The 19,789-nt window shown below is 45.3% G+C and overlaps 4 non-coding genes across 4 annotated transcripts; all 4 read right to left on the bottom strand.

Moving 5' to 3' along the window:
- Positions 1–783: 783 nt before the first annotated feature.
- On the bottom strand, positions 784–866 carry trnal-cag (transfer RNA leucine (anticodon CAG)). Its single transcript has one exon. It is a non-coding gene; the product is annotated as a tRNA-Leu (tRNA).
- A 2,477-nt stretch (positions 867–3,343) lies between these two features.
- On the bottom strand, positions 3,344–3,426 carry trnal-cag (transfer RNA leucine (anticodon CAG)). Its single transcript has one exon. It is a non-coding gene; the product is annotated as a tRNA-Leu (tRNA).
- A 2,477-nt stretch (positions 3,427–5,903) lies between these two features.
- On the bottom strand, positions 5,904–5,986 carry trnal-cag (transfer RNA leucine (anticodon CAG)). The gene has a single exon. It is a non-coding gene; the product is annotated as a tRNA-Leu (tRNA).
- A 4,900-nt stretch (positions 5,987–10,886) lies between these two features.
- Positions 10,887–10,969, bottom strand: trnal-cag (transfer RNA leucine (anticodon CAG)). Its single transcript has one exon. It is a non-coding gene; the product is annotated as a tRNA-Leu (tRNA).
- Positions 10,970–19,789: the final 8,820 nt, after the last annotated feature.

Below are 19,789 nucleotides of genomic sequence, written 5' to 3'. Positions count from 1 at the left end.
CTAATTCACCCACCATCAGCCAAGTTCCCTCTTGCAAACAGTCACCTCCCTTACAAATCACTCAAGACCAGCAGCTCTTACACCAGCCTTCAATACATGCTGTCATCTCATATTCAACTATCTTACACTTGTTTGCTTTTATCAAAGCACTTTGGAAGGCATTTCACTTGGCGCCAAATGTATTGCCACCACGAGAAGCCTGGCCTGCAGGGACCTCTATCTTCCCCCTAACCTCTCCTTCATAAGACTCTTCCATAAAGCTCACTTCCAAGTACCTTGTCCAACAACAGAAGACCTGTTGTTTCATTCTTGTCTTGTCCAAAGCCAACAAGGACTTCCCCCTAACCTCTCCTTCATACCACTCTTCCATAAAGCTCACTTCCAAGTACTTTGTCCAACAACAGAAAACCTGTGGTTTCATTCTTGTCTTGTTCAAAGCCAAGAAGGACTTTGCATACCAGGGACGATCTGTCGAGGTCTTTTGTCACGACCAGTGTTTTGTTTTCAGACGATTTTTCCACAAAAATGACTGAAAAACAGGAGGTTTTACGGTGGTGTTGAGTACATGCCAAAATGTTAATATGTAACAATAACTTGAGTTGTGGACAAAGGATTCTCATGCACCAAGCCCCTTCCCTGCGATTCAGAGCGGTCATAAGACATCAGAGTAACATGACGGCACAAAGAATGTTGCTGTAAACTAGATGATATAGCGCTAGCCAAGCAAGGAGTGAAGTTGGGTTGCCTTGCCAGTGAAAACCATTCTCTCAGAGAAGGTTGCTTTGTCAGAAGTGGGATTTGAACCCACGCCTCCAGGGGAGACTGCGACCTGAACGCAGCGCCTTAGACCGCTCGGCCATCCTGACCGCAAAAAAAAGACTTGCACTTATTGTCGGCGGGCCCAGGGATCATTCGAGTGAATATGTTTGTCTACGTGGTGTTCATGGGTCTTGGCTGTTGTTTAAGTTGTTTAATAACCACAATAATGTCACGTGTACATAAAATCATTTGAGAAATTAAACAGGGGGAAAAAGAGAGCAAAGTGAGGAAAGGTGTGACAGATGAGGTCCCCCAGCAGTCTAAGCCTATAGCAGCTTGGGCAACATGGGATGTTTCAGGATTACCTGAGCCATCCCTAACTATAAGCTTTATCAAAAAGCATTTGGAAGCAAGAACTCTTCAGATGTAAAACGGCCGCAATAATCTTTAAACTAGACGATACAGTGCCAGTTTAGCAATACAACGTAGCATAGCCAAGCGAGGAGTGAACTTGGGTTGCCTTGCCAGTAAAAATCATTCTGTTGGAGAAGTTTGCAATGTCAGAAGTGGAATTTGAACCCCGCCTCCAAGGGAAACTGCGGTCTTAATGCAGCACTTTAAAGGCCAAGCGTCGTTGCCGTGATGGCTCGAGCGAGCGGTGTTGATGACTTCACGCTGTCGTTCCGACCATATATTGTGGCTGGAGTCGATGCGCCAGTCGTTGCAGTCTTTTCAGTCACAGAGGTGTCGCTGCTACGGGAAGGTTACCGCTAACGACTCCACAACGAGGAAAATGGAGAAGAAAACAAGAGCAGGAAGAGTAGCACTGTCATCAATGATCAGCATTCTCACCTCTGCTTACATAATAGCTGATGAGCCTCCAGAATTTGAAATTTCAAGAGGCATGATGATGCCCATCTCACCTCCAAATTCCTAAGCATTCTCACCCATTACTTACATAATAGCTGATGAGCCTCCAGAATTTGAAATTTCAAGAGGCATGATGATGCCCATCTCACCTCCAAATTCCTAAGCATTCTCACCCATTACTTACATAATAGCTGATCAGCCTCCAGAAGTTGAAATTTCAAGAGGCACGATGATGCCCATCTCACCTCCAAATTCCTGAGCATTCTCACCCATTACTTACATAATAGCTGAGACTGCAGAAGTTGAAATTTTAATAGGTGTGTTATCACCATTATAGTCTGATGTGGTACTTAGAATACTGTTTTGATATTCTCACCCATCTTAGGCCTAAATGTGAATAGCCCCCCTTCAAATAGCCTGATATGAATCCAGTTTGCTTCGGTCAAAAGCCCTGTCCTGTTGTCCTATGATACGGTACCGGGGGTTTGAAAAATCTGCATAAGGGTCCAAAGTAGAATCTATTTACAACTTATCAACACTGCAAAGGGAAAAAAAAAGTCTAGCTTCTTCTGGAGCAAACATTCTACTTTTTATTGTTTTGATGATGCGGAGTGTCCTACATCTACCACAAGGCAGAATTTCTGGGTGTTGCCACCAAGATTCAAGATTCAAGCGTTTATTGTCATATATACAGTGCATGTTAGAAACACATTCCTGTACAATGAGATTCTTGTTGAGCCCTTTTCACCACTTGCATGCTGCAGATCATGCCTAGTTTCTTCTCAATTGCTTTGCGTGATTCAAAACATTCCTTTAAAAGGCACCTCAAATGGGACACAAAACTCTTATTTCGCTCATTGGCTACGGTAGTCTTTTCAAATGACGACTGTATCTGTCCCATCGAAATTCCTCGTTAGTATAATGGTCAGTATCTCCGCCTGTCACGCAGAAGATCGGGGTTCGATTCCCCGACGGGGAGAACCAGGACTTTTATCACATGCCTCCCACCAAGTATAATCTAATTCACCCACCATCAGCCAATATTCAACTATCTTACACTTGTTTGCTTTTATCAAAGCACTTTGGAAGGCATTTCACTTGGCGCCAAATGTATTGCCACCACGAGAAGCCTGGCCTGCAGGGACCTCTATCTTCCCCCTAACCTCTCCTTCATAAGACTCTTCCATAAAGCTCACTTCCAAGTACCTTGTCCAACAACAGAAGACCTGTTGTTTCATTCTTGTCTTGTCCAAAGCCAACAAGGACTTCCCCCTAACCTCTCCTTCATACCACTCTTCCATAAAGCTCACTTCCAAGTACTTTGTCCAACAACAGAAAACCTGTGGTTTCATTCTTGTCTTGTCCAAAGCCAAGAAGGACTTTGCATACCAGGGACGATCTGTCGAGGTCTTTTGTCACGACCAGTGTTTTGTTTTCAGACGATTTTTCCACAAAAATGACTGAAAAACAGGAGGTTTTACGGTGGTGTTGAGTACATGCCAAAATGTTAATATGTAACAATAACTTGAGTTGTGGACAAAGGATTCTCATGCACCAAGCCCCTTCCCTGCGATTCAGAGCGGTCATAAGACATCAGAGTAACATGACGGCACAAAGAATGTTGCTGTAAACTAGATGATATAGCGCTAGCCAAGCAAGGAGTGAAGTTGGGTTGCCTTGCCAGTGAAAACCATTCTCTCAGAGAAGGTTGCTTTGTCAGAAGTGGGATTTGAACCCACGCCTCCAGGGGAGACTGCGACCTGAACGCAGCGCCTTAGACCGCTCGGCCATCCTGACCGCAAAAAAAAGACTTGCACTTATTGTCGGCGGGCCCAGGGATCATTCGAGTGAATATGTTTGTCTACGTGGTGTTCATGGGTCTTGGCTGTTGTTTAAGTTGTTTAATAACCACAATAATGTCACGTGTACATAAAATCATTTGAGAAATTAAACAGGGGGAAAAAGAGAGCAAAGTGAGGAAAGGTGTGACAGATGAGGTCCCCCAGCAGTCTAAGCCTATAGCAGCTTGGGCAACATGGGATGTTTCAGGATTACCTGAGCCATCCCTAACTATAAGCTTTATCAAAAAGCATTTGGAAGCAAGAACTCTTCAGATGTAAAACGGCCGCAATAATCTTTAAACTAGACGATACAGTGCCAGTTTAGCAATACAACGTAGCATAGCCAAGCGAGGAGTGAACTTGGGTTGCCTTGCCAGTAAAAATCATTCTGTTGGAGAAGTTTGCAATGTCAGAAGTGGAATTTGAACCCCGCCTCCAAGGGAAACTGCGGTCTTAATGCAGCACTTTAAAGGCCAAGCGTCGTTGCCGTGATGGCTCGAGCGAGCGGTGTTGATGACTTCACGCTGTCGTTCCGACCATATATTGTGGCTGGAGTCGATGCGCCAGTCGTTGCAGTCTTTTCAGTCACAGAGGTGTCGCTGCTACGGGAAGGTTACCGCTAACGACTCCACAACGAGGAAAATGGAGAAGAAAACAAGAGCAGGAAGAGTAGCACTGTCATCAATGATCAGCATTCTCACCTCTGCTTACATAATAGCTGATGAGCCTCCAGAATTTGAAATTTCAAGAGGCATGATGATGCCCATCTCACCTCCAAATTCCTAAGCATTCTCACCCATTACTTACATAATAGCTGATGAGCCTCCAGAATTTGAAATTTCAAGAGGCATGATGATGCCCATCTCACCTCCAAATTCCTAAGCATTCTCACCCATTACTTACATAATAGCTGATCAGCCTCCAGAAGTTGAAATTTCAAGAGGCACGATGATGCCCATCTCACCTCCAAATTCCTGAGCATTCTCACCCATTACTTACATAATAGCTGAGACTGCAGAAGTTGAAATTTCAATAGGTGTGTTATCACCATTATAGTCTGATGTGGTACTTAGAATACTGTTTTGATATTCTCACCCATCTTAGGCCTAAATGTGAATAGCCCCCCTTCAAATAGCCTGATATGAATCCAGTTTGCTTCGGTCAAAAGCCCTGTCCTGTTGTCCTATGATACGGTACCGGGGGTTTGAAAAATCTGCATAAGGGTCCAAAGTAGAATCTATTTACAACTTATCAACACTGCAAAGGGAAAAAAAAAGTCTAGCTTCTTCTGGAGCAAACATTCTACTTTTTATTGTTTTGATGATGCGGAGTGTCCTACATCTACCACAAGGCAGAATTTCTGGGTGTTGCCACCAAGATTCAAGATTCAAGCGTTTATTGTCATATATACAGTGCATGTTAGAAACACATTCCTGTACAATGAGATTCTTGTTGAGCCCTTTTCACCACTTGCATGCTGCAGATCATGCCTAGTTTCTTCTCAATTGCTTTGCGTGATTCAAAACATTCCTTTAAAAGGCACCTCAAATGGGACACAAAACTCTTATTTCGCTCATTGGCTACGGTAGTCTTTTCAAATGACGACTGTATCTGTCCCATCGAAATTCCTCGTTAGTATAATGGTCAGTATCTCCGCCTGTCACGCAGAAGATCGGGGTTCGATTCCCCGACGGGGAGAACCAGGACTTTTATCACATGCCTCCCACCAAGTATAATCTAATTCACCCACCATCAGCCAATATTCAACTATCTTACACTTGTTTGCTTTTATCAAAGCACTTTGGAAGGCATTTCACTTGGCGCCAAATGTATTGCCACCACGAGAAGCCTGGCCTGCAGGGACCTCTATCTTCCCCCTAACCTCTCCTTCATAAGACTCTTCCATAAAGCTCACTTCCAAGTACCTTGTCCAACAACAGAAGACCTGTTGTTTCATTCTTGTCTTGTCCAAAGCCAACAAGGACTTCCCCCTAACCTCTCCTTCATACCACTCTTCCATAAAGCTCACTTCCAAGTACTTTGTCCAACAACAGAAAACCTGTGGTTTCATTCTTGTCTTGTCCAAAGCCAAGAAGGACTTTGCATACCAGGGACGATCTGTCGAGGTCTTTTGTCACGACCAGTGTTTTGTTTTCAGACGATTTTTCCACAAAAATGACTGAAAAACAGGAGGTTTTACGGTGGTGTTGAGTACATGCCAAAATGTTAATATGTAACAATAACTTGAGTTGTGGACAAAGGATTCTCATGCACCAAGCCCCTTCCCTGCGATTCAGAGCGGTCATAAGACATCAGAGTAACATGACGGCACAAAGAATGTTGCTGTAAACTAGATGATATAGCGCTAGCCAAGCAAGGAGTGAAGTTGGGTTGCCTTGCCAGTGAAAACCATTCTCTCAGAGAAGGTTGCTTTGTCAGAAGTGGGATTTGAACCCACGCCTCCAGAGGAGACTGGGACCTGAACGCAGCGCCTTAGACCGCTCGGCCATCCTGACTGCAAAAAAAACACTTGCACTTATTGTCGGCGGGCCCAGGGATCATTCGAGTGAATATGTGGGTCTACGTGGTGTTCATGGGTCTTGGCTGTTGTTTAAGTTGTTTAATAACCACAATAATGTCACGTGTACATAAAATCATTTGAGAAATTAAAAAGGGGGAAAAAGAGAGCAAAGTGAGGAAAGGTGTGACAGATGAGGTCACCCAGCAGTCTAAGCCTATAGCAGCTTGGGCAACATGGGATGTTTCAGGATTACCTGAGCCATCCCTAACTATAAGCTTTATCAAAAAGCATTTGGAAGCAAGAACTCTTCAGATGTAAAACGGCCGCAATAATCTTTAAACTAGACGATACAGTGCCAGTTTAGCAATACAACGTAGCATAGCCAAGCGAGGAGTGAACTTGGGTTGCCTTGCCAGTAAAAATCATTCTGTTGGAGAAGTTTGCAATGTCAGAAGTGGAATTTGAACCCCGCCTCCAAGGGAAACTGCGGTCTTAATGCAGCACTTTAAAGGCCAAGCGTCGTTGCCGTGATGGCTCGAGCGAGCGGTGTTGATGACTTCACGCTGTCGTTCCGACCATATATTGTGGCTGGAGTCGATGCACCAGTCGTTGCAGTCTTTTCAGTCACAGAGGTGTCGCTGCTACGGGAAGGTTACCGCTAACGACTCCACAACGAGGAAAATGGAGAAGAAAACAAGAGCAGGAAGAGTAGCACTGTCATCAATGATCAGCATTCTCACCTCTGCTTACATAATAGCTGATGAGCCTCCAGAATTTGAAATTTCAAGAGGCATGATGATGCCCATCTCACCTCCAAATTCCTAAGCATTCTCACCCATTACTTACATAATAGCTGATGAGCCTCCAGAATTTGAAATTTCAAGAGGCATGATGATGCCCATCTCACCTCCAAATTCCTGAGCATTCTCACCCATTACTTACATAATAGCTGAGACTGCAGAAGTTGAAATTTCAATAGGTGTGTTATCACCATTATAGTCTGATGTGGTACTTAGAATACTGTTTTGATATTCTCACCCATCTTAGGCCTAAATGTGAATAGCCCCCCTTCAAATAGCCTGATATGAATCCAGTTTGCTTCGGGCAAAAGCCCTGTCCTGTTGTCCTATGATACGGTACCGGGGGTTTGAAAAATCTGCATAAGGGTCCAAAGTAGAATCTATTTACAACTTATCAACACTGCAAAGGGAAAAAAAAAGTCTAGCTTCTTCTGGAGCAAACATTCTACTTTTTTTTGTTTTGATGATGCGGAGTGTCCTACATCTACCACAAGGCAGAATTTCTGGGTGTTGCCACCAAGATTCAAGATTCAAGCGTTTATTGTCATATATACAGTGCATGTTAGAAACACATTCCTGTACAATGAGATTCTTGTTGAGCCCTTTTCACCACTTGCATGCTGCAGATCATGCCTAGTTTCTTCTCAATAGCTTTGCGTGATTCAAAACATTCCTTTAAAAGGCACCTCAAATGGGACACAAAACTCTTATTTCGCTCATTGGCTACGGTAGTCTTTTCAAATGACGACTGTATCTGTCCCATCGAAATTCCTCGTTCGTATAATGGTCAGTATCTCCGCCTGTCACGCGGAAGATCGGGGTTCGATTCCCCGACGGGGAGAGCTAGGACTTTTATCACATGCCTCCCACCAAGTATAATCTAATTCACCCACCATCAGCCAAGTTCCCTCTTGCAAACAGTCACCTCCCTTACAAATCACTCAAGACCAGCAGCTCTTACACCAGCCTTCAATACATGCTGTCATCTCATATTCAACTATCTTACACTTGTTTGCTTTTATCAAAGCACTTTGGAAGGCATTTCACTTGGCGCCAAATGTATTGCCACCACGAGAAGCCTGGCCTGCAGGGACCTCTATCTTCCCCCTAACCTCTCCTTCATAAGACTCTTCCATAAAGCTCACTTCCAAGTACCTTGTCCAACAACAGAAGACCTGTTGTTTCATTCTTGTCTTGTCCAAAGCCAACAAGGACTTCCCCCTAACCTCTCCTTCATACCACTCTTCCATAAAGCTCACTTCCAAGTACTTTGTCCAACAACAGAAAACCTGTGGTTTCATTCTTGTCTTGTCCAAAGCCAAGAAGGACTTTGCATACCAGGGACGATCTGTCGAGGTCTTTTGTCACGACCAGTGTTTTGTTTTCAGACGATTTTTCCACAAAAATGACTGAAAAACAGGAGGTTTTACGGTGGTGTTGAGTACATGCCAAAATGTTAATATGTAACAATAACTTGAGTTGTGGACAAAGGATTCTCATGCACCAAGCCCCTTCCCTGCGATTCAGAGCGGTCATAAGACATCAGAGTAACATGACGGCACAAAGAATGTTGCTGTAAACTAGATGATATAGCGCTAGCCAAGCAAGGAGTGAAGTTGGGTTGCCTTGCCAGTGAAAACCATTCTCTCAGAGAAGGTTGCTTTGTCAGAAGTGGGATTTGAACCCACGCCTCCAGGGGAGACTGGGACCTGAACGCAGCGCCTTAGACCGCTCAGCCATCCTGACTGCAAAAAAAACACTTGCACTTATTGTCGGCGGGCCCAGGGATCATTGGAGTGAATATGTGGGTCTACGTGGTGTTCATGGGTCTTGGCTGTTGTTTAAGTTGTTTAATAACCACAATAATGTCACGTGTACATAAAATCATTTGAGAAATTAAAAAGGGGGAAAAAGAGAGCAAAGTGAGGAAAGGTGTGACAGATGAGGTCACCCAGCAGTCTAAGCCTATAGCAGCTTGGGCAACATGGGATGTTTCAGGATTACCTGAGCCATCCCTAACTATAAGCTTTATCAAAAAGCATTTGGAAGCAAGAACTCTTCAGATGTAAAATGGCCGCAATAATCTTTAAACTAGACGATACAGTGCCAGTTTAGCAATACAACATAGCATAGCCAAGCAAGGAGTGAACTTGGGTTGCCTTGCCAGTAAAAATAATTCTGGTAGAGAAGTTTGCAATGTCAGAAGTGGAATTTGAACCCCGCCTCCAAGGGAAACTGCGGTCTTAACGCAGCACTTTAAAGGCCAAGCGTCGTTGCCGTGATGGCTCGAGCGAGCGTTGTTGATGACTTCACGCTGTCGTTCCGACCATATATTGTGGCTGGATTCGATGCGCCAGTCGTTGCAGTCTTTTCAGTCACAGAGGTGTCGCTGCTACGGGAAGGTTACCGCTAACGACTCCACAACGAGGAAAATGGAGAAGAAAACAAGAGCAGGAAGAGTAGCACTGTCATCAATGATCAGCATTCTCACCTCTGCTTACATAATAGCTGATGAGCCTCCAGAATTTGAAATTTCAAGAGGCATGATGATGCCCATCTCACCTCCAAATTCCTAAGCATTCTCACCCATTACTTACATAATAGCTGATCAGCCTCCAGAAGTTGAAATTTCAAGAGGCATGATGATGCCCATCTCACCTCCAAATTCCTGAGCATTCTCACCCATTACTTACATAATAGCTGAGACTGCAGAAGTTGAAATTTCAATAGGTGTGTTATCACCATTATAGTCTGATGTGGTACTTAGAATACTGTTTTGATATTCTCACCCATCTTAGGCCTAAATGTGAATAGCCCCCCTTCAAATAGCCTGATATGAATCCAGTTTGCTTCGGTCAAAAGCCCTGTCCTGTTGTCCTATGATACGGTACCGGGGGTTTGAAAAATCTGCATAAGAGTCCAAAGTAGTATCTATTTACAACTTATCAACACTGCAAAGGGAAAAAAAAAAGTCTAGCTTCTTCTGGAGCAAACATTCTACTTTTTATTGTTTTGATGATGCGGAGTGTCCTACATCTACCACAAGGCAGAATTTCTGGGTGTTGCCACCAAGATTCAAGCGTTTATTGTCATATATACAGTGCATGTTAGAAACACATTCCTGTACAATGAGATTCTTGTTGAGCCCTTTTCACCACTTGCATGCTGCAGATCATGCCTAGTTTCTTCTCAATTGCTTTGCGTGATTCAAAACATTCCTTTAAAAGGCACCTCAAATGGGACACAAAACTCTTATTTCGCTCATTGGCTACGGTAGTCTTTTCAATTGACGACTGTATCTGTCCCATCGAAATTCCTCGTTAGTATAATGGTCAGTATCTCCGCCTGTCACGTGGAAGATCGAGGTTCGATTCCCCGACGGTGAGAGCTAGGACTTTTATCACATGCCTCCCACCAAGTATAATCTAATTCACCCACCATCAGCCAAGTTCCCTCTTGCAAACAGTCACCTCCCTTACAAATCACTCAAGACCAGCAGCTCTTACACCAGCCTTCAATACATGCTGTCATCTCATATTCAACTATCTTACACTTGTTTGCTTTTATCAAAGCACTTTGGAAGGCATTTCACTTGGCACCAAATGTATTGCCACCACGAGAAGCCTGGCCTGCAGGGACCTCTATCTTCCCCCTAACCTCTCCTTCATAAGACTCTTCCATAAAGCTCACTTCCAAGTACCTTGTCCAACAACAGAAGACCTGTTGTTTCATTCTTGTCTTGTCCAAAGCCAACAATGACTTTGCATACCAGGGACGATCTGTCGAGGTCTTTTGTCACGACCAGTGTTTTGTTTTCAGACGATTTTTCCACAAAAATGACTGAAAAACAGGAGGTTTTACGGTGGTGTTGAGTACATGCCAAAATGTTAATATGTAACAATAACTTGAGTTGTGGACAAAGGATTCTCATGCACAAAGCCCCTTCCCTGCGATTCAGAGCGGTCATAAGACTTCAGAGTAACATGATGGCACAAAGAATGTTGCTGTAAACTAGATGATATAGCGCTAGCCAAGCAAGGAGTGAAGTTGGGTTGCCTTTGCCAGTGAAAACCATTCTCTTGGAGAAGGTTGCTTTGTCAGAAGTGGGATTTGAACCCACGCCTCCAGGGGAGACTGCGACCTGAACGCAGCGCCTTAGACCGCTCGGCCATCCTGACCGCAAAAAAAAGACTTGCACTTATTGTCGGCGGGCCCAGGGATCATTCGAGTGAATATGTGGCTCTACGTGCTGTTCATGTGTCTTGGCTGTTGTTTAAGTTGTTTAATAACCACAATAATGTCACGTGTACATAAAATCATTTGAAAAATTAAACAGGGGGAAAAAGAGAGCAAAGTGAGGAAAGGTGTGACAGATGAGGTCCCCCAGCAGTTGTTGAGGTCAACCTGTACCTCTTTCCGAGTCCGTTGATGCAGTGAAGGAGGAAGACAGAGGAGACGATATAAGAATCAACACAGTTTTATTTGCGCAGTTTGCAAAGTGCGGAGAGCAGTTCAGTACAATGCATGCGAACAGCACAAAGTACGGAAAAGCTCTGTCGTTGTCTAGGGGTGTGATGTTATATAGACTTGAGTTCAGTCTCCACCTTATGAGATGTGTGTGCGTCAATATCTTATCTCTTCCTCTATGTGTGTGTGTGTGTGTACTGGTATAAGGCGTTACTTTCAGAAGACCGTTGTGGGTGCGGTCCTAGTTTTACAACCTGTTGTTCTCAGAGATATTTCCTTATCAGGGTGCTGTGCAAGCACAGAAATGAGCAAGCCAGTTATACAGGATATCACCTTATACAGCTATCCTCACTCACAATACCCCCTTTTGATCTCTTTTAAGAGATCACACAAATGGCTGAGTAACAATACATGACTAAAAATAAATTGAAAAACCTCACGCCCCCTTTTGATAACTACAAGATGTTCACACAATCTCCGACATTCTGATGATATCGTCTTCATCTGTATCAGGATCGGGAGGGTTCAGCAGTGGCATTACCAAAGGGGAGGGAGCCTTCCCCTCTATAGTGGTAGTTATAAGTCTAATGGCAAGTGAACGGATACATGGGATACAGCAGAACATTTTAATATGTTTCACTGTGTCTTCAGTATGATAAAAATAGCAAGCAAAACTTTCTTGGTAATTCAGACCTTATCTATCAGGGTGCTCTAGGCGGGGTTACCCCTAGAGGAGCTTTAAACCTTATAGTTTGTCAACATTACCCAACTCCTTAGCAAATAGCACACATTATTAAAAGATAACATAAGGGTGATACTGCAATGATTATAATTTGGTATGACCTGTAAGAACAAGTTTAAGCAAAGCCCAAGCAAACACGATTATGAGTATAACAAATCCAAAAATAAAACAATTCAACTGCGATGACGTCATCTGGTCCCGTTCTTCTGAGGAGATTTCACTTTCTCCCGATGAGGGTTGAGTTGGAGCCCGGGTCTAACACCCTTCCTGCTCGTAAATGATGTCGTTGCAAGGAGGCAGAAGTGTACTACTTCTGCCTGCAAAATGCCACCAGGGGATTATTCTGCCCCTTGTTGGTTGGTGGTCTTTTCCTCTGTACCAGCCGGTACAGTGTACAAATCTTTCAGCGCCTGGTGAGTGGCTGCTAGGGAGCGTTGAGGTTCCTCGGCCGCAGCACACTGGCTCCAATGGAACCACGTATCACCTTTCCCTTTGACTCGGACTGCGTGGGAGGTCCTCTCGGTCACCTGATAGGGCCCTGTCCACCTTGGCTCCGACCACTTTCTTTTGATGACCCTCAGCAATACCCACTCAGCCTCTGGAGCCGGCGCTGGTTGGCCCTCTCCTCGGCTACTCGCCACCTGCTTTGAAAATTCTGCAACGAGACTTTGGAGTTCATGGAAATACATTTGATAACAGCTACTTTGCTCGGGAGTAGTAGGGCCTCCGCTAGCTCTTTCATTTCTGCCTCATGTCTGATGGGTTTATTTGTTGCGGTTAGAAATCCAGCCCTCAACCACTGTTTCAGTTCCACATGTACTGCTCCTGCTGCATAGGCTGAATCTGTGTAAATGTTTACTTCCTGCCCTTCCCCTAGCCTCAGTGCTGCTATTACTGCCAGTACTTCTGCTCTTTGTGCTGACTGCTGTCCTTCCAGTCTCTCTGTTTGTCGTGTGATCAGTTCCCCTTGCACGTCTTCTACAACTGCATATGCTGCTTTCAGTCCTTCTCGTTCATCCCTGAAGCAACAGCCGTCTGTGTACAGTTCTCTGGCCCCTGGTATCGGTTCTGTTTGTAGGTCCAGTCGTACTTTCTCCTCTTTCTGCACTCTGTCCGTACACTCATGTGGCTCATCTGTTCCTAGCTGATCTGCCATGTTTATGCCTTCATGAGTGAAAGTCAGGTTTGGTGTCTCGAGAATTTTGCTCAGTCGTCTTTGTCTCAGAGCAGTCAGCGTAAAAGTCTGTGACTTCACATAGGCCACAACGCTATGTGTGGTCAGAATGTGCAGTTGATGTCCCATGACAATGTGTGCAGTTTTTTGAATGAGCTTTGCTATCCCTGCTGCCTGTTGTGTACACATAGGATGGCGCTTTTCCATATTGTCTAGCATCACACTGATATACATTAGTACTACTCTCTCACCCCCTTTTCTCTGGAACAGGACGCCATTAGTGCAAAGTTCTGTTCCAGAGACATCCAAGTAGAATGGTAAGCTATAATCGGGTATAGCTAGGTCTGCTGCTGTGGAGAGGGCCTGTTTTAGTGCAATAAAGGCTTCCTCCGCCTCCTGAGTCCAATTCAGGGTCGCTGACAGGTTGCGCATGCCTTGTTCTTTCACTAGGGCCCGCAGAGGTCTAGTTAAGCCGGTGTAATTGGCTATGTAAGTCCTACTATAGCCCGTCAACCCTAGGAAAGACAACATGTCCTTTACCTTCACTGGCTTAGAGTGATGGAGAATAGTAGACCTGTGCTGAGGGGAGAGCCCTGCTCCTTTTTGGGAAATTTGCCTGCCCAAAAACGCTACCTGCCGCCGTGCAACCTGAAGTTTGGCTTTGCTGACCGTGAACCCTGTTCTTGCAAGATGTAAAAGGACATTTTTAGTTGCTTCCAAACACAGAGCCGCAGTGGGCGCTGCCAACAACAAATCATCTACATACTGAACGAGAGTCACCTGCTCTGGTAGTGGGCAATCACTCAGGATATCTTTTAAAACCTGGTTAAAAATCCCTGGGGACAAAGCGAACCCTTGCGGCAGCCTGGTGTACTGTAGCTGCTTGTGCTGATACGAAAACGAGAAAATGTGCCTGCAGTCTTCCGCCAAGGGAAGACAAAAGAATGCATTAGCCAAGTCAATGCAGGTAAACCACTAAATTTTCCTGATACCAATCTGTCTGTAACCCATCATAAAATAGAGTAACATGGGGGGAATCGGGAGGTGAGACATAGGGTTCGAGTTGGGAAATCCAGGGTTTCCACTGGAGGTAAGCCGAGAGGATACCACGCCGCTCAGATGTTTCCGGCTGTAATAGACCCCAGTATATGTCCGCGTATTGTTCATTCACTGGCTGCACAAGATATTGACCAGTGATGTTCTCCATCGGTCCAGAGCACGGCAAATGAGATCCATCAGGCATGACAACAACCAGGCCATCGGCGCTGCAGAGTATCGTGGCCCCCAGTTTTATCAGGAGATCTCTTCCCAGCAAGTTCATCGGTACAGAAGGTGAATGTACAAATGGATGTGTCACAGTCTGTTTTCCCACCTGGGTGAGTAGCGGCTTAGTGAACGGCAGTGTCTTTTTCTCCCCAGAGAAGCCCATAAGCGTGATGGTATGCGATGACAGGGAACCAGATGGTACAGCTTTCAATGTGGAACATGTGGCTCCGGTGTCAACCAAGAAAGGCAGATCTTTTTTCTCAATCTGAACTGACAGCATCGGTTCTGCCGTAGTGATGCTGTCTGAGAGTCTCTGTGGGGTGTGTCAATATTGACCGGACTGGTCAGAGTTCTCCCCATTGTCCCACGATGGGTACTGACCAGCGCCAGCTGCTCCCCAAGGATGCTGAGGATACATAGGAGCAGTAACAGGAGGTCCAGAGCCGCGACCCCTGCCTCTCCCAGGAGGACCACTATCCACACCTTTCTGTGCTCTTGGATTATGTGGGCAGTTTCTTATCCAGTGATTAGGATCTCCGCAGAGATAACAACAACGAGTCTCCCCCGACTGTCCTCTTCCTGTACCGCCCCTTAGTCCCCGACCTCTTCCCCCAAAGCCTCCACCCCGCATTGGTCCTCCCCCATGTCTTCTCCCGCCTGATGGGGGCTGCGGTACCCATGGTGGGACCGGAAATAAATCAGGAACCTGTGGTGGCTCGGCAGCCAACATGACCCTCGCAGCTTCCCCTTTTTGTTTTTTATTTTTATCATTACATTTCTGTCTGGCTTCCGTTAATTGTAATTTTAACAGCTGAACCTGCAATTCTTTTAAGTCATCCTGTTCTTTCTGTGTATTATCTTGTGCACGGGTGAGATGGTGAATTAAGTGTTTCTCCCAGACATGTGATTCAGCACCGAGCATGTCCGGGTTATTAACCATGGCTATTTTGACATTCTCCGGCACTCCATCCAGTATAGCCTGTCTAAACCACTCTCTCTGAGCTCCAGCTTTCCCTGGGTGGCATCCTGTGTGTTTCAACCATAAATCCTTGCTCTGATCCACATACTCCCTTGGATTCTGTTTGGGGTCCCATCTCATCTTTGGCATTACGGTGGCGTTAGGTAGTGGATATTTTTCTCTCATTGCTTTCCCTATTTCAGTGCTATGATGCGTGAAGGGGGTGTCATCTGTCATTCTGTTTGTATGAGCGATAGTCTCAATTTCTCTCATGTCCCCACCCGTCATGCATCGTCCTGCAATAGCTCTAAAGTCCCCTAATGCCAATTTCTGTCCTGCCGTCAGAGAATCCAATTTGCTGAGCCACAAATTTCCACCCTCGGCTACAGGTGGTAATTTCTCCACTATGGCCTGTATGTCCCCTATAGTAAATGGTCGGTACTGGTCACCTTGTCCTGGTACTGCTGTTAGTGGGTACATTGTGACCGGAAGGATTGTCCCACCACGTCGGCGCTGGCTAACTCTTCTGCCTATCGTATCTGTCAGTTCCTCTGCCACCTTCATTCCTTTCTCTACACTTCTCACCAGTCCGTCCCTTTTTTGACAGAGCTCTTCTATCTCTCTCCGACATAACTCATCTAGCTCTCTCTCTTTCCTGACGGCTGAATCTTCCTCCTCTTCCCTCCATGATCCTGCCAAGCTAAAACTTACTGGTACTTCTTGTCTTTCACCTTCCCACTATCCCTTTCCTTGAAAAGAAGCTGTCCCTGCTGCTTCTGCTTCCTCCTCACAATCTGAAATCTCACTTCCCCTCATGACCTGCCTCCGTGGCTGTGGTGTGACTTCTCGTTCTACCGTGGGCTGTGGAGCCTGTTCCCTTGCCCGTCTCTGCGAGAATGGGTCTGGGGGCGCCGAAAGGTTATCACCTGTGAAGGGGTTATAAGAAGATTTGGACGTCGTCCCTGTCCTTACTGAAGTCTCAGAGATTGATGCTGTAGGAGTGACTGCACCTGCTTCAGTCACACTGTCACTTACAAGTGTCTCTTCTGAGGCTCCAACCTGAAGTGTACCACTAGTCACATATAGTGTGGGATATAACCCTGGTGTCGGTGCAGCAGGCGGTGCATATGGAGGTGGGCATGTAGGAGTGTCAGGTGCAGTTACCATTTGTTTGCCTCCTGGTTTTCCTGCGTTCTCATGGAGATGTCTCACACTTTGCCAGAAGACCGCCAGCTCAGACCAGCCCCGTCGTCGCTCCTCCTGCTCTTTCGCCTCCTTTTTTAATTTCGAACGTTGCAGCACACCTGCCTTTTGTCCCTGCTCTGCCAGCTCTTCTTTCCTCACCTTACATTCTTTCTCCTTTTCCCACAACCAGGCCCCTAACGGACCGGGGTCTGACATTTTCTTGCCCTTATATCTCACCAATTGTTCCACTTGTCCCTTTATGTCGGCTAATTTCCTGTCCCTACCCTTTTTAGGTAACACTGCCCCTGCTGCTTTTAACGTATTCTCTAACTGCAGCTCGAGGGGCCTCCAGGCACCCGTACCTGGGCCCCATCCCCCATCATCTATTTCCCTGTCAAACTCTCCCTCCATTTTACTTCTCTTTTTCTAAATTCTGAGGCCAGCCGGTTTGTATGACGTACGTCCGAGCAACAGGCCTTGTAAGGTGATGATTTATTAACGGCCAGTCAGTTTGTATGGCATAACACCCGAGCAACTGACCCTTTTGACAAACCAAGCCACTTATGTTAGCACCGCTAGGTTTCGATGGCTCAGACAGATTACGTTATCACCGTTAGGTTTCCTCTGTCTGATTGTCGAGTTTGTCAAGACACCGTTTTATGTACCCATTCACCTTTAGACACCTCAGAATTTTATTTTTCCCACAGCCCGCTTCTCCTTATTTCTCTCAAACAAATACAAAACACACAAAGCACGTTAAAATCTTCACAAACTTTTTCAAAATGCACTTATAGAAAAATACCTCAGGAACCCTGTTCCTGTACTCTAGTATAGGGGACTCTAGCCCCAAACAGACTTCAAGAATTTATGAGGAGTATAACCTCAAGGGACTCTAACCCAACTCCGTAGAGTATACTACTTTAGGGGACTCTAACCCCAAACAGACTTCAAGAATTTATGAGGAGTATAACCTCAAGGGACTCTAACCCAACTCCGTAGAGTATACTACTTTAGGGGACTCTAACCCCAAACAGACTTCAAGAATTTATGAGGAGTATAACCTCAAGGGACTCTAACCCAACTCCGTAGAGTATACTACTTTAGGGGACTCTAACCCCAGGGACTCAAACCCAGTAGAATTCGGGGTGTCTTCACCTCCCCGGGACTCTAACCCAGCAGCCTCTCAGGCTTCCGGTTCCTCGTCAGGCAACCGGTGGGGTCCGCCACGACCAAAGACAGTCTGTTTTATCCTCTTTTATATTCACTTTTCTCTTATAGTTTCACGCAGTTATCGACATTAATTCTTATCGTCTTTTGCTGATTCAACCACCAGTTTCAGGACAGGACACGTTGTTTTAAAATATTCAATGTGCAGAGTTTGATAAAACAGGTTCTGCTTACCTCTGTGTTAACGTGCCGGCTCGTGTCCCGTCTCTGTCACCGTGAAGGAATCTTTTATCCGAATGAACTCCGTCCTCTCCTCACCACATCCCGGACGAGCCCCCAAAATTGTTGAGGTCAACCTGTACCTCTTTCCGAGTCCGTTGATGCAGTGAAGGAGGAAGACAGAGGAGACGATATAAGAATCAACACAGTTTTATTTGCGCAGTTTGCAAAGTGCGGAGAGCAGTTCAGTACAATGCATGCGAACAGCACAAAGTACGGAAAAGCTCTGTCGTTGTCTAGGGGTGTGATGTTATATAGACTTGAGTTCAGTCTCCACCTTATGAGATGTGTGTGCGTCAATATCTTATCTCTTCCTCTATGTGTGTGTGTGTGTGTACTGGTATAAGGCGTTACTTTCAGAAGACCGTTGTGGGTGCGGTCCTAGTTTTACAACCTGTTGTTCTCAGAGATATTTCCTTATCAGGGTGCTGTGCAAGCACAGAAATGAGCAAGCCAGTTATACAGGATATCACCTTATACAGCTATCCTCACTCACACAGTCTAAGCCTATAGCAGCTTGGGCAACATGGGATGTTTCAGGATTACCTGAGCCATCCCTAACTATAAGCTTTATCAAAAAGCATTTGGAAGCAAGAAATCTTCAGATGTAAAATGGCCGCAATAATCTTTAAACTAGACGATACAGTGCCAGTTTAGCAATACAACGTAGCATAGCCAAGCAAGGAGTGAACTTGGGTTGCCTTGCCAGTAAAAATAATTCTGGTAGAGAAGTTTGCAATGTCAGAAGTGGAATTTGAACCCCGCCTCCAAGGGAAACTGCGGTCTTAACGCAGCACCTTAAAGGCCAAGCGTCGTTGCCGTGATGGCTCGAGCGAGCGTTGTTGATGACTTCACGCTGTCGTTCCGACCATATATTGTGGCTGGAGTCGATGCGCCAGTCGTTGCAGTCTTTTCAGTCACAGAGGTGTCGCTGCTACGGGAAGGTTACCGCTAACAACTCCACAACGAGGAAAATGGAGAAGAAAACAAGAGCAGGAAGAGTAGCACTGTCATCAGTGATCAGCATTCTCACCTCTGCTTACATAATAGCTGATCAGCCTCCAGAAGTTGAAATTTCAATAGGCATGATGATGCCCATCTCACCTCCAAATTCCTGAGCATTCTCACCCATTACTTACATAATAGCTGAGACTGCAGAAGTTGAAATTTCAATAGGTGTGTTATCACCATTATAGTCTGATGTGGTACTTAGAATACTGTTTTGATATTCTCACCCATCTTAGGCCTAAATGTGAATAGCCCCCCTTCAAATAGCCTGATATGAATCCAGTTTGCTTCGGTCAAAAGCCCTGTCCTGTTGTCCTATGATACGGTACCGGGGGTTTGAAAAATCTGCATAAGGGTCCAAAGTAGAATCTATTTACAACTTATCAACACTGCAAAGGGAAAAAAAAAAGTCTAGCTTCTTCTGGAGCAAACATTCTACTTTTTATTGTTTTGATGATGCGGAGTGTCCTACATCTACCACAAGGCAGAATTTCTGGGTGTTGCCACCAAGATTCAAGCGTTTATTGTCATATATACAGTGCATGTTAGAAACACATTCCTGTACAATGAGATTCTTGTTGAGCCCTTTTCACCACTTGCATGCTGCAGATCATGCCTAGTTTCTTCTCAATTGCTTTGCGTGATTCAAAACATTCCTTTAAAAGGCACCTCAAATGGGACACAAAACTCTTATTTCGCTCATTGGCTACGGTAGTCTTTTCAAATGACGACTGTATCTGTCCCATCGAAAT

Source organism: Leuresthes tenuis, unplaced genomic scaffold (genome assembly GCF_036924035.1).
Source record: "Leuresthes tenuis unplaced genomic scaffold, fLeuTen1.0.hap1 SCAF_9, whole genome shotgun sequence".
Classification (NCBI taxonomy): domain Eukaryota; kingdom Metazoa; phylum Chordata; class Actinopteri; order Atheriniformes; family Atherinopsidae; genus Leuresthes; species Leuresthes tenuis.
Note: the sequence above shows the minus strand (reverse complement) of the source record. Positions and strands in the feature narration are given on the sequence as shown.